Source organism: Coptis chinensis, chromosome 6, assembly GCF_015680905.1.
Source record: "Coptis chinensis isolate HL-2020 chromosome 6, ASM1568090v1, whole genome shotgun sequence".
Taxonomy (NCBI): Eukaryota; Viridiplantae; Streptophyta; class Magnoliopsida; order Ranunculales; family Ranunculaceae; genus Coptis; species Coptis chinensis.
The window spans coordinates 90892461-90905423 of record NC_141461.1 but is presented as its reverse complement, the minus strand read 5'-3'; the positions used below and the strand labels follow the sequence as shown (position 1 = coordinate 90905423).

The 12963-nt window shown below is 38.7% G+C and overlaps 1 pseudogene; it reads right to left on the bottom strand.

The window, feature by feature from the left end:
• Positions 1 to 1143: 1143 nt before the first annotated feature.
• LOC147495335 (receptor-like protein kinase HERK 1 pseudogene) lies at positions 1144 to 4056 on the bottom strand (annotated as a pseudogene).
• Between the last annotated feature and the right edge of the window lie 8907 nt (positions 4057 to 12963).

Here is a 12963-nt window from a genome sequence, read left to right as displayed (position 1 = left end):
AAGGAAACGATATAAAATGGAAAGGAGCCCTAAAAAAATATATGTAAGATTCCAGCTAGTCTGGAATTCTCCGATAATGTTTCATGAAGAGATCCATAAAGAATTGTCCTGACTTCCTTGTCATTTAAAAAGTAATGACATATATGATAGAATAAAAATTGAAAGGATATATACTGGCAATAGATTTTATAAGCAAGCACACTTGCAGTTTCAAGTCAATACAAAAGATTAGGTGAAAGTCTGCAAGGAAGTAAGCACTTAAGAATAACAAAATCAAGAAGGAATTTCCTCTCTTGGCCACCTATGTTGGCAGATTGTCTGCAGACCGAGCACTCACCATTTTCTAGGTTAACCATTTATCTCACCATTTTTAGTACCTAAGCGAGAATCTGATGTTTTCAAGGCAGCTTCAGAATTAAAGGAACATTCATAATTAAACTTTATAAAAATAAATGTTCAGATACTATAAAACAACAGTTATATTGTAAGATACTTATATTGCTTAATTGATGATCTTATGAATGATTCCAGATACAGATATACAGTCCATACTTAATTTTCATCCTTGTTAGAAGCATGTCCAACGTGCAACCCCCTTTTCCATTTATTTTAGAAACTATAAACAAAACGCAGGAAGTATTATTTGGACTGTGAGACAATTCATCTGAAATTAATACAACCAGAGTATCTCGTTCAACTTGAGTTGAACTGGGCCTCTGAGATCAGTCGGCAGAAACATAATAATGAAGATACACTAATCAATGAAACAACCTCTTCCTCAAGGTCAAATGCTAATCTTGAAGCGATCAGCTAGATATCATGATTTACCTAAAAGAAAAGATATAAAAAGTGCTAAATTATTCTAACATTGCTTTCCTAAGGCGATTCACCTAAGTCCATCTAGAGCTTGCAAATGATCTCTTCAATTTTATAAAATATAGCATCACTTAAGTCCATGTCCTCACCCATAGCACCCCAAGTGCCTGGATCAGGCAAATTGTCACTAACAACAGTGATTAACCTAATTCATGAGGTTTTGAAAACTAAATGATTTAAAATCAGTGAGCCATGTCCTTTATTTCAGGGAGGATGCCCATAAAAAGACTGTATAAACAGGATAAAACCCACATCTACAAATAGAGAGGAACAAAACACAACCATAACTGATTAATCACAAAACCGTGGTCAATTATGAAAAACTGTACATGCAGCGATATATAAACTTAAGAAAAAAATGCTCAAACACTTGCAGTCACTCACCCTACCTGCACATGAAGGAATTAACCATGCGCTTTGCAATTTGAATCAGGAAGATGACCACATATAGTTTGTGTGGAGTTGCAATTATCGCCCGTAAGACCTCCAGTTTCAATCTACCTCCCTTCAGCTTTCACTAGTTGTGAGAAGACCTTACTCATTGAAGTCCCAGAGAGATCATCTATTGCACTGAACTCTTCGAAATTAGCACCGGTTTCCACAAAATTGGCATTGTTGACTAATGGGGAGATCTCACCTATCTGGTTTGTGCTGTTTTCATAAGGATCACCTTGGTTCGCTGCCTCTTGCAGTTGAAGAGCATACTCCAGATTCCATAAGACATCTGCCATTGATGGTCGATCGACTCCATATTCAGCTAGGCACTTTTCCGCTGTCTCGCCAAATTTCCTGAGAGAGTCAGGTCTTACTTTACCAACAATATTAGGGTCTATAATCTCCCCAACTTCCCACCGTTTGCCACTTCATTGCCCACTCACCTAAGTTCACCATCTCTCTAGGGAGGGATGGATCAATAACAGGCCTTGCACAAATGACTTCAAACAAAACTACCCCAAAAGAATACACATCTGATTTCTCAGTCAACTGCTGCCTTCTAAAATATTCTGGATCGAGATACCCAAAACTCCCTTTTACTGCAGTACTCACGTGTGTCTGATCAATTTCTGGCCCAGCTTTAGAAAGCCGAAGTCAGCAACCTTGGCCATAAGATTCTCATCAAGTAAGATGTTAGCAGACTTAACATCACGGTGGATAACTGCCTTTGAGGAACCAGTGTGAAGGTAGTGAAGTCCCTCGCACGATCCAATGCATATCTCAAGCCTTTGCTTCCAATCCAAACTGGGAAACTTCGGAGCCATAGAGATGACTCTTCAAGGTCCCATTCTCCATGTATTCATAAATAAGAATCATCTCATTCCTTTCATCACAATACCCAATTAATGAGACAAGATGGCGGTGGCGGAACTGAGATAGCATCTCAATTTCAGTCCGAAACTCAGCAAGTCCTTGTGAGGATTGGGGATTACCCCTCTTGGCTGCAATTTTTGTGCCATCTCGAGAACCCCTATAAACCTTCCCAAAACCTCCAACCCCTATAACCAGACTCTCATTGAAGTTGTTTGTGGCCTCCTGCAACGCTACAAAAGGTACACGATACCCAAGATTTGTGGCAGTAGAACCAATCGTCCCATTAGAGTACTTACTTCCCATACTCAAAGAATTTCCTCCTCCGTTCATCATAAAAGGGACCCATGTTTTTGAATGATGGGAACGTAGGCGTTGTCTTCATCATGACGACAATTAGGGCCACTGCAATCAAGACAACCAAACCAACAACGATCCCTACAACCAACCCAACTTTCTTCTGTGACTTTGACTTTGGCGGTGAGGGAACAAATGATCCACCATCAAGGCTTCCTCTAGAATTGTTCATTTTCATAACCTCCAAGCCGTTTAAAATCGCATTTGGATCAGCACCAGCAGAAGGTCCAATACTTACAGTAAGCCTTCTCATGTCACTTACAGTCACAATATAGTCGACATAATACGGAGCAGCCAAATTGCTGGTTTTAGTACTAAGATCCAAATTCCCAACAACCAATTGGGTAAAAATATAGACATTGAACAAGAGTTGGTTAAGAGCGGTACTCACTATATCACAAAAGTGAAATCTAATCAGATAGTCAAATCCAGGAACCACATCAAATTCCCATGTCACATTGAAATTGCTGTTGGTGACATTTGCTGGGCGCATCTCTGCGGCAGTACCATAAACGTTATTAGGGGCAATAACACTAGTAGGCCCACCTGGCACATAGTTCACAGCTTGTACATTTGAGACTGCTTGGACAAGATTAAGCGTTAGCAAAAAGGGTTGATCAGGAACCCAAGTTCTCCCCAGTGTATCGTTTGAAGAAGTTATCAAAGGTCCACCCATATTCACCCTATGTACTGTCTCCAATGCCTGTCTAGACAAACCTTGAAAGTTCCCCACAGGATTAGGCGTGGCATCATTGGTAATGAGTTCATCGGGGACAGAAACTACTTCCAAGGCATTTAAAAAGGCAAATGAATTTCCTGATGGCACAAACCTAAGAACAAGGTCATTCGTAGTAATATTCACAGAGAATTCCTTAAGCAAGGTACCACTGTTTACATTGAAATTATCGAGTAGAACAAACTGTTGGGTAGTAACAGAAAAGCTTGCACTACTCATATTATAACCCTGGTAAACAAACGGAAAGAAATGTAGTCGAATCCAATGCCGACCTTGCCTTTGAATGCGAAATGTGTAAGAAGTATCTCCAACGAAAACTCGAGCAGTCTGATATATACGCGAAATGGAATTCATAGTCGTGGTCGCCAAGACGTTTTCCGGGGTTGACAGGATTGTAGAGCTAGTACTATCAGACACATAAACAAGATTACCCAGTGTAGTATTGGACGAAGACCCGCAATCTATCATATAATTATCAGCTTGACCAATGGAAGTACATACCAATGACAATATAAATAACACCCAGAGAATCAACTTACATTCTTGGTTACCCATCCCTTTTCAACTAGTTGTAACTTGTAACAAACAATCACAAATCAATTAAAGTAGAGAAACTGAGAGTTTACATACCCAAATAATATATCTGTGTGTGAAGAAATTGGATGAAGCCCAACACCAGATGACTTACTGGGTGATGTTTTCTTAGGGTCTATGACTTCTTTCTCAGTTTCCCTGCTATTTGTCTCTTTTCTCTTTTGGGAAGTATTTGGATTGGGTTTTGGGACTTGAATTTCAAACCAATAGCATTGCAAACTTGCGTCTATTACTGACATTGTTAACTAGACAATCAGTCTGTTACGTGCAGGGCCGGCTCTGAGATTGTGGGGGCCCTAGGGGAGTTTTTAAAATCAGGCCTTTATAAAACCCAAAATATCTAATGAAAAATCATATGCATATTGTTTGTAAGTAAATAAGTAATTGTAAGTCACTTTGAACATCAAAATGAGAGTGATCTACTAGTTATAACCTTATATTTTCTTTATTCCAGCCCAAGTTCGACTCTAGATAGAGGCATTTTTCACAAATTAAACACAAAACTGGGCCTAGTATAGTATTGGTCGCACCAAGTGGAGGCCTTTTCAGTGGGCTATTCCGTGGGGGCCCTAGGCGGCTGCCTATGCTGCCTACCCCTCAGAGCCGGCCCTGCTTGCACAAGTTATATCGAGAAGCCACATGCTGTAATTGAACCCGGTCATCAGTAGGTATACCTTTCTGGATGATTTTGGTCTCTTCTTTCTGATTGTCTCATGAGCTGATTTCGTGGAGAATTTACCCTTCGTATCCGGACACCATACCATGTAGTCCTCATACAGTGAGTCACATTTCACAACCGAATTCACATGTAATCCAACACTATCGATAACTTCTTCTACTTGCATCAAAAAAAGTATATATAACTTCTTCTACTGCAGTAGGGACACTCCACTTATCCTCCTGTATCAAGTCACAAACTTTGGATGTACATTCTACTTTTAGTTTTGTTGATAAACTGACCCAAGGCTTTTTGGTATCTCTCCACAATGGAGTTAAACTTTCTGCAAAGATTGGAATGGTTTTCCTGCTTGATTTATGGATTAGGGGTACCAGCACAAATGAATGCTAATCTGGATTAGAGAAAGCAAAATAAAATATTGTCTTAAATTAACTCAAATAGTGGATACAGTTGGCAATTATCAGCTCACGGTGAAAATCCGATTTATAAAGAATATTATTAGGAAGAATAATATTGGGAAAACTAACAGCCATGATCCTCATGGCAAAAAAAAAAAAAAAAAAAAAAAAAAAAACTTTTATTTTTGTCAGTTTTGTTGGTATTTGTTTATTTTGAACAGGCCCGGCAACTAGTTCATGAGCCCTTAAAGTTACTGATGAAACTATATTCAAGCACCTTAAAACTACTAACATTGAAAAGTTCCAAGGAAGTGACAGCGAACTCGACTTTACGAGATATTTGCTTGAGAATGCCAACATCTTGGAGGAAATGAAGATCGGATGCTCAAACCAAGATCATGAATATGTCGAGAGTCAATTGTAGATTATGGCTAAGTTGTTGACAGTCGCCCGAGTTTCTCCCTGAGCAAGAATTTTCCTCTCCTAAATTGATACCAGTTATTTGATAAGTGTGGTATGTCTTTATCATTGACCAAGCATATCCCGGCCACTTTTAATTTTATGCTCAAGTTTGTACTAAGAGTATACATTGTCTCTAAATAAGTTATTGCTCCTTCTGCATTTCAATTATACCGACCCAGTAAGGTTTAGGTTAAAGTTGTGGCCTTTACTTTGTTAGGCATTCCTTACTCTCTGAATTTCCGCCTCAAAATTTACCCCGAACACTCCTAGTAATCGAACTATACTAACTTGCGATCAGTATTGTCACAACCGAATTTCTAAACAATAACAAAGTGAATATTTGAAATATAAAAAAAATCTCAAACATCACTAAGTTCACTTGTTTAAAAACCCAGACTATGACAGGGGATACTACACATACAAAACCCTAACAGCCATGTCATAAAAGAATCAACTTAAATTACAATAATCCCAATAATTATCCGTCATTGCTTTATTAAGATAATATCCTTCCAAATAAAACATCAAACAAACTCTCAGAATAAAATTCATCACTACCATGTTCTCATGCCATGAAAAAGGTAAACTACGTTATTACATCCTTCGAATAGGAATCCGACCTAAAAGAAAACTAACGGTTTGCTCGGCACGCGAATCCCAATCTGCGCAGCGGTTCCATCGCCTTCCACCTATGTTCTCAAGAACACACCCACGCGCTAAAAACAAAGCAAACATGAGTCAACAAAATGGAATTTGCTGGTATGAGTAGACTAACCACATATAAACATTTCCAAACTTTACTTATCCAACTAACACTTTAAATCTATCATAACCTAATCATTTTCAGCTTGGAAGACAGGTAGTTCCGTCATCTCAACCGGCATAGTTTCTTCCCAAACAAAACTTCCATTTTATTAACTTCCATTTTATTAACTCATTTGAATAACTCGTTTTAATATCTAAATAATTGAAGTACAACTTACCGATATCCGTTGTTGTATAAGGGTAGGACCGCGTCCCTGCACAAAATATTATTAAGTCCTACCCTCTTGCAAAATAAAGTTAGAACTTGTATATAACATATGTAGATATCCTCTATGTATTCAAAAGTAAGCCCAAACACACTCGCATAATCAAATCAATTTCTCTTATCACTTAATCAATTACTTTTCTTATACACCCACCCTTTAGTACCTACTCCACGATTTGCACTCCACACATTTGCCAAATCACACATTCCTGTGTGCCTCTCTCCCACCGAATACCACAATATCATAGCCATCTCTGGGCTTTCATACACATATTTCACAACCTCTTTGGGCACAAAAACTAAGGTCATTCATGGCACATTCAATGAATACCTTAGGTCATTCCCGCCACATTCAAGGAATACCTATCATATCACTAACGGGCCATTCATGGCACATTCAATGAATGCCCCGAGGTCATTCCTACCACATTCAAGGAATACCCAATCCTACATTCCCGCATTACTCAAGGAATACAACTAACCCATAGAGGCGAATACCTTAGTTCCTCTTTAGGGATCCAAACCATCACGGTCATTCATGGCACATTTAATGAATACCGGGTCATTATATAGCATTAATGAATGCCATTTTATTTTAACGAGCCATTTATGGCACATTCAATAAATGCCCACCTAACATATGACATCATCAGTCATAACTCAATTCCAAAACTTGAGGCGTGGAGAGTTCTAAAAGGGTGCGGTAAGTTTTGTTTACGCATTATTGAAATTTATTGTATATATTATTTCAGAGAACGAAGGAATATCTTGATTCAAGTATATTTTTGGTTTACGCGTTATTAATTTCATGAATGTATAAGTGTCATAACGTTGTGTATCGTAAAAGACTGAAAAATCACAAAGCAGTAAATACATGTACACAAGTATATTTAGAAAGGTCTTAGCCTAAGTCAAACACGTTAATAGTCCTAGACTTATCCTATTAGACCGAATCATAATTTTAGGTAAAAGTCAAATTTTGGGTCAACTGGTCAAAGTCAACCCTGGTCAAAGTCAAAGTCAAAATCCACTCTGGTCAACAGTCAAAGTCAGAGTCCACTCTTCTAACCCAAAGCCCAAAGCCTAAAGCCCATAGTCTAACTTAAGCCAAAAAAAATAAAACCCAAACAAAACATATAAGCCCATCACGATTTGGCCCAAGCCCAAATCGTGATTCACTGTTCATCTCCTTCCTCATCCAACTTCCAGCCACCACCGACCACCACAACAGCCACCACCGGCCACCTCTAAACAAAAGGAACCCAGCAGTTTTCATCCCCACAAAAACCCCCACCGACCTATACCATCAAATCATGATTCTATTATACTGTAAAAATTCGAATCGACGCCATTAGTGCTCTATACAGCTTCAATCGTCCCCTCTCCAGCACCCACTCCACCATTAACAAAACCTCACAACAAAACAATCAAACCCGACAACAGTTAAACAACAACAAACACTAATCCAAACAAAACCTAACGCAGGACGATTGGATTTTGGTGTTTGGTCGCCATTGAAGCTCCTCCGGAGCTTCAGCAGCCCACCTCGCGACGCCAACACCCATCTATCACCAACAAATCCTAACAGTTCCCCTCACAACCACAATAGTCCAGCTCACAAAAAAAACATATAATCATAACGATTTCTTGATTTAACTTAAGTCGCCATTGATGCTATGTTCCGAGTTCCGGCAGATTCAATTTAGAGTTCAGTTATTAACCAATTCCATATGCTAACATATAACCAAATTCCATAGCTAAACAAGAGAAGAGAAAGATAGAATAACGGCAGAAAAACGAAACTGTATCAAAACACAGTATGAACACAGCCCATTTATTTTTTTGTATCTAACAAATAACGAGAAATTTATATAAAAAAAACATAAAGTATCTACTCACTATTATAAACCGAACAGCTCCCCGAGAGTGAAACCCCGAAAGCCCAACATCTACTGTCGCGCGAAACTGGACGATCTTTCTTGTTCAAACCCCCTTTTTTTTTTCTCTTAGTAAAACTTTTTTTTTTTTTTTTTTCTAAAACTCCCGTTTTGTTTTTCCCTAAAAACTCTACGTGAGAAACCCCTATTTTCTAGTTTTTAAAACCTCCCCGTAAAACAAGGGTTTTAAACCTATCTACTTACTTACGGGCTTTTATCCGAACTACTGGATATCCTATTTCTGTTTTATCTATTTACATTATTATTATTATTAATATTAATATTATTATAGAAAAAGCAAATAAAAGTCGGGGTGTTATAAGTATTCTGAAGCTGGTTACCTCTGCATCCACTTTAATTTGCTGCTTTAAAACAAAGGATAAGATATGCACTGGTGTTGCGTGTCAGAAAGCAGCCTGGACATTTTTAAGTGGGAAGGTCCCATTGTTCTATTTCTGCTGATTTGATGAAATAAATCTGACTTTCTCTGGGTAATGTTTTCCGGCTTTGTAGGTTGTATCCGGATTGTTAGGAAATACCATAGGAGCAAGGAATTAAATTTTGTTTTCGGTTATTGTTTTGGTGACCACAAAAAACAAAAATATAGAAATTTTCGAATTTTTTTTGTGAAAATTAAAGTAAGAGAAAATATGCAAATACATCAACCAATATTAAAAATATGGGTTAACAACTCTATTCTTTCAAATTTAAAGGTCTAAACACCAAAAATGACCAAAATAAGAAACTCTCTCAAAATTAACAATCCTCTCACATAGACATGTATGCTATATCTCAATAATCACATGTCTCCCATAAAAAAATACAAAAAAAAAAACAGAGAAAAGCAACAAGAATGGCACAACACCGCAATAGCTATATTCCTCCTCAAAAGGCCAAAAACACAATAGTTGTATTCCTCTTAAAAGGCCAACATGACGAATGAACAATTAACACCGACAAGAATGATCAATTTGGATGTAGGGCAAGACAAGAGCCATGACAAGAATCTTGTGTGGCAAACACGAAATCAGCTTCACAAGTGAAAGGAAGGAGTAAGACCAACCCGACCTTGAGTTTCCAAAAGAGTAGTGAAAGGACGAAGGCCAACCTGACCTTGAGTTTCCATATTGTCACCACCATCAAATGTTGCACCATCAGCACCTTCACTAGAAAAGTCACTTGAACTATCATCATCCAAAATTTTATAAGCTTGTGTTTGAGTTTGTGAAGGTGGAACATTAAGGTCCTCAATGTCTTCATCATTATAATGACCTTGGATTTCTTCACAAGTAGGATAGTATTGTAATTTCCTTTTGTTAATCATGTAATTACCTTATTGCCCTTCTAGGGTTCCTCTTATATTTGAATAAATAGAAAGTGATGTGAAGAAACTCACACACTTGATTTTTCTCCTAAATTAGCTTCTACAAGGTATCAAAGCCAAATTTAATAGCTCCACAACCTTGCTTTCTCTGGGTTTTTTATATTAGACACATCGTCAGTAACTTTTTTGATTTGATTCACGCTGCCGCCGCTTTCTCTGGTTTCGTAATGTTGTTCTGATCGCAACCTAAGCTTCCACACTTTCTTTTTTGTTTGTTTCTTGTTTTCCAGTCCCGAGATGTGATAGATGTTAATCTAATTCTCAGATCTATTTATTATTGTTGAGGTAATTTAATTTTTTGAGATGGCTACTGATGATGTGTCTAGTATCTTGACTATTTCTTCGATTGGAACGCGTGAAGATGTCCAGTCCTTCCACTCTGTTCATGATAACCCAAATCTCAAAATTACCTCACAGCTACTAGATGGCTTGAACTATGTTCGATAGGCACAGTCTGTAAAATTGTTTGTTGGAGGTCGTGGAAAGATAGGCTTTCTTCTAGCTGGGCACAGAGAAAGCACCTACAGAAACTGATTCGAAGTATGCTAAGTGGTTTTCAGACGATTCTATGGTGCGGACTTGGTTGATTAATTCAATGCAACCAACGATTTTTGCTGCCTATTTATTTACAAACACCGTACATCTTATTTGGGAATCTCTTCGTAAGGTATACTCTCAAAGACAGAATAATGCAAGGAGTTTCCAACTTTCTAATGAGATTGGGAATTTCAAACAGGGTACCCAATCTTTGGGGGCGTACTATGCGAGACTTCGATCTGGTTGGAAAGAATTATCTCATTATGATAGCTTCATTGAATGGCCAACTAGTGCACCGAGTGAAACAGTTCCATCTCCACCTACTACAGCAAAGATTTATGCAATGATAGTGGAGAAGAATAGAGTATTTCAGTTTCTTACTGGACTCGATCAATCTTGAGTTTGAGTATGTTGTTGTTTATCTGCTGGACAAGTTTCCGTTCCCAACTCTTGAGAAAGCACACCCCTATTATCTCTCTGATCAGAGTCGTCGAGCGCCTATGCCTCATACTCCTGGTCTTCTATCCGAGACTTTTGCTATGGCAGTCCGTTATGCTTATCCATCACCACCGTCAGTTTCTTCACAAACTTTCCAGGCACCACTACCGGGTCTTTTGCCACTACCAGCAACCTTTGGTAGTTCTCGTCCTACACAAGAGAAGTGTGATCACTGTGGCAGATTTGGGCATGTAAAGGTAACATGTTATAAGTTACACGGTCATCCTGGTTCTCAACAACGCTCATCATCTCAGTCATCAGAACACCTATCTGCTGACTCTAATACACCAGGGTCTTATGCTTCTTGTGTTCTTTCTCCAGAAGAGATCAGCAGATTCTAACAGTTTCTCTCTCTGTCTTCTCAACCGGGGGTTTCTCATGTATGTAACTTTACATCTACCAATAGTGCTTCTGCATCCCAAACTTCACCCTGGATTGTTGATTCTGGTGCCACTGATAATATGACTGTTATGTCCTCTCTTTTTCGGACTTATGCATTTAGTTGTTGGAAACGGACAGTTCGTCTTGGCAATGGGGCTGAGACTCCTATATATTGCAGGGAAGGGTTGTATCTCTGTTACTGATCCTCTTTTGTTACCTGATGTTCTTCATGTCCTAAGTTGACAACCAATCTTATTTTTGTTAGTACGTACACTCACTAGAGATATAAACTGCAGTGTAACATTTTATCCATCTTACTGTGTTTTTCAAGATCTGGTGTCACAGAAGATGATTGGTAGTGGATGTGAAGAGGGTGGCTTATATGTGTTGGATAGCCCTGTTTCTTCCGTCTCTCCTCATGCCCTCCAGTTAGAGTCTTCGTCTCGTACTGAAAATGTCAAGCGGGTGTTATGTTGGCATCACCGCTTAGGTCATATTTCTTTTGAGTATCTACGTTATTTGTTTCAGTTTTTTTTTTTCAAAGTGTCCATGTCAAGTCTATCTTGTGAGACATGTGAACCGGCTAAACATCATTGTAGCCCTTATCCGTTAAGCAATAATAAAACTTCGTCTTTGTTTGATATTGTGCACTTGGATGTTTGTGGTCCTGCCTCGGTCAATTCGATTTTAGGATTTCGTTATTTTGTGTTATTTATTGATGACTTCTCTAGGTGTACTTGGGTTATTTAATGAAATACAAGGATGAGGTCTCCTCTATTTTTCAGACTTTTACAGCAATGGTTCGTACTTAGTTTGGTACAACAGTTAAAGTCTTTCGTTCCGATCAGGGTGGAGGGTGGAGAATTTATGTCTCATTGTCTTCAAAAGTTCTGCAATACCAATGGTATTTTGCATCAAACCTCTAACACTAAGACTCCATAGCAAAATGGCATGTCAAAAAAGAAAAATCAACATATTCTTGATCTTGCTCGTGCTATGTATATTGGTATGAATGTTCCTTCGTGTTTCTGGTCCGATGTTGTCCTTACAGCAGTGTACCTCATTAACCGATCTCCCTCTCGAGCTCTCGACTTTTGCACCCCGTATTTTATTATTCATCCTGATCGTCTTGCTTTTCAGGTTCCACCTCGTGTCTATGGGTGTGTCTGTTTCGTCCAAGTCATAGGTTCTATCTCTAAACTAGATCTTCGTGCCTTGAAATGTGTGTTATTGGGTTACTCTCATACTCAGAAGGGCTATCGGTGTTATCACCCCTCATCGCGTCGATGTTTCACCTCCATGGATGTTACCTTCTTCGAACACGCTTCGTTCTTTTCAGGCGATGTTCTATCTCAGGGGGAGTGTTTTCCCAGTTCATCCTTTTCCTACCATGGATTTCTCTATGTGTCCTATTTCCTTACCACTTCCGCTGAGCGTTCAGCCAAAGCCTTAGCTGGTCTCTCCTCTAGTTTCACCTTTGGTTCCACCTCCTTTACATGTCTATATTAGACGATACCCAGGGCGCCAACCTCTTCCCTCAAACTAGCACTTTCTGCCTAGCCAGGTTCACCACTTACCACTGATTCACCTTTACCAGGTATTGAGCTCTAGCTCTCCTACTCCTACTGTACCAGTTCATATTTATGTTGATTTATCGGTTAGTGATAGAATTGATACTCCACCTATTGTTGTTCGGAAAGAGAAGCGCACTGCAGGGTTGCTTGCTAGATCGATATTGTAATACAATGACTTATTCTGTCACTAATTATACTTCAGATCATCGTTTGTC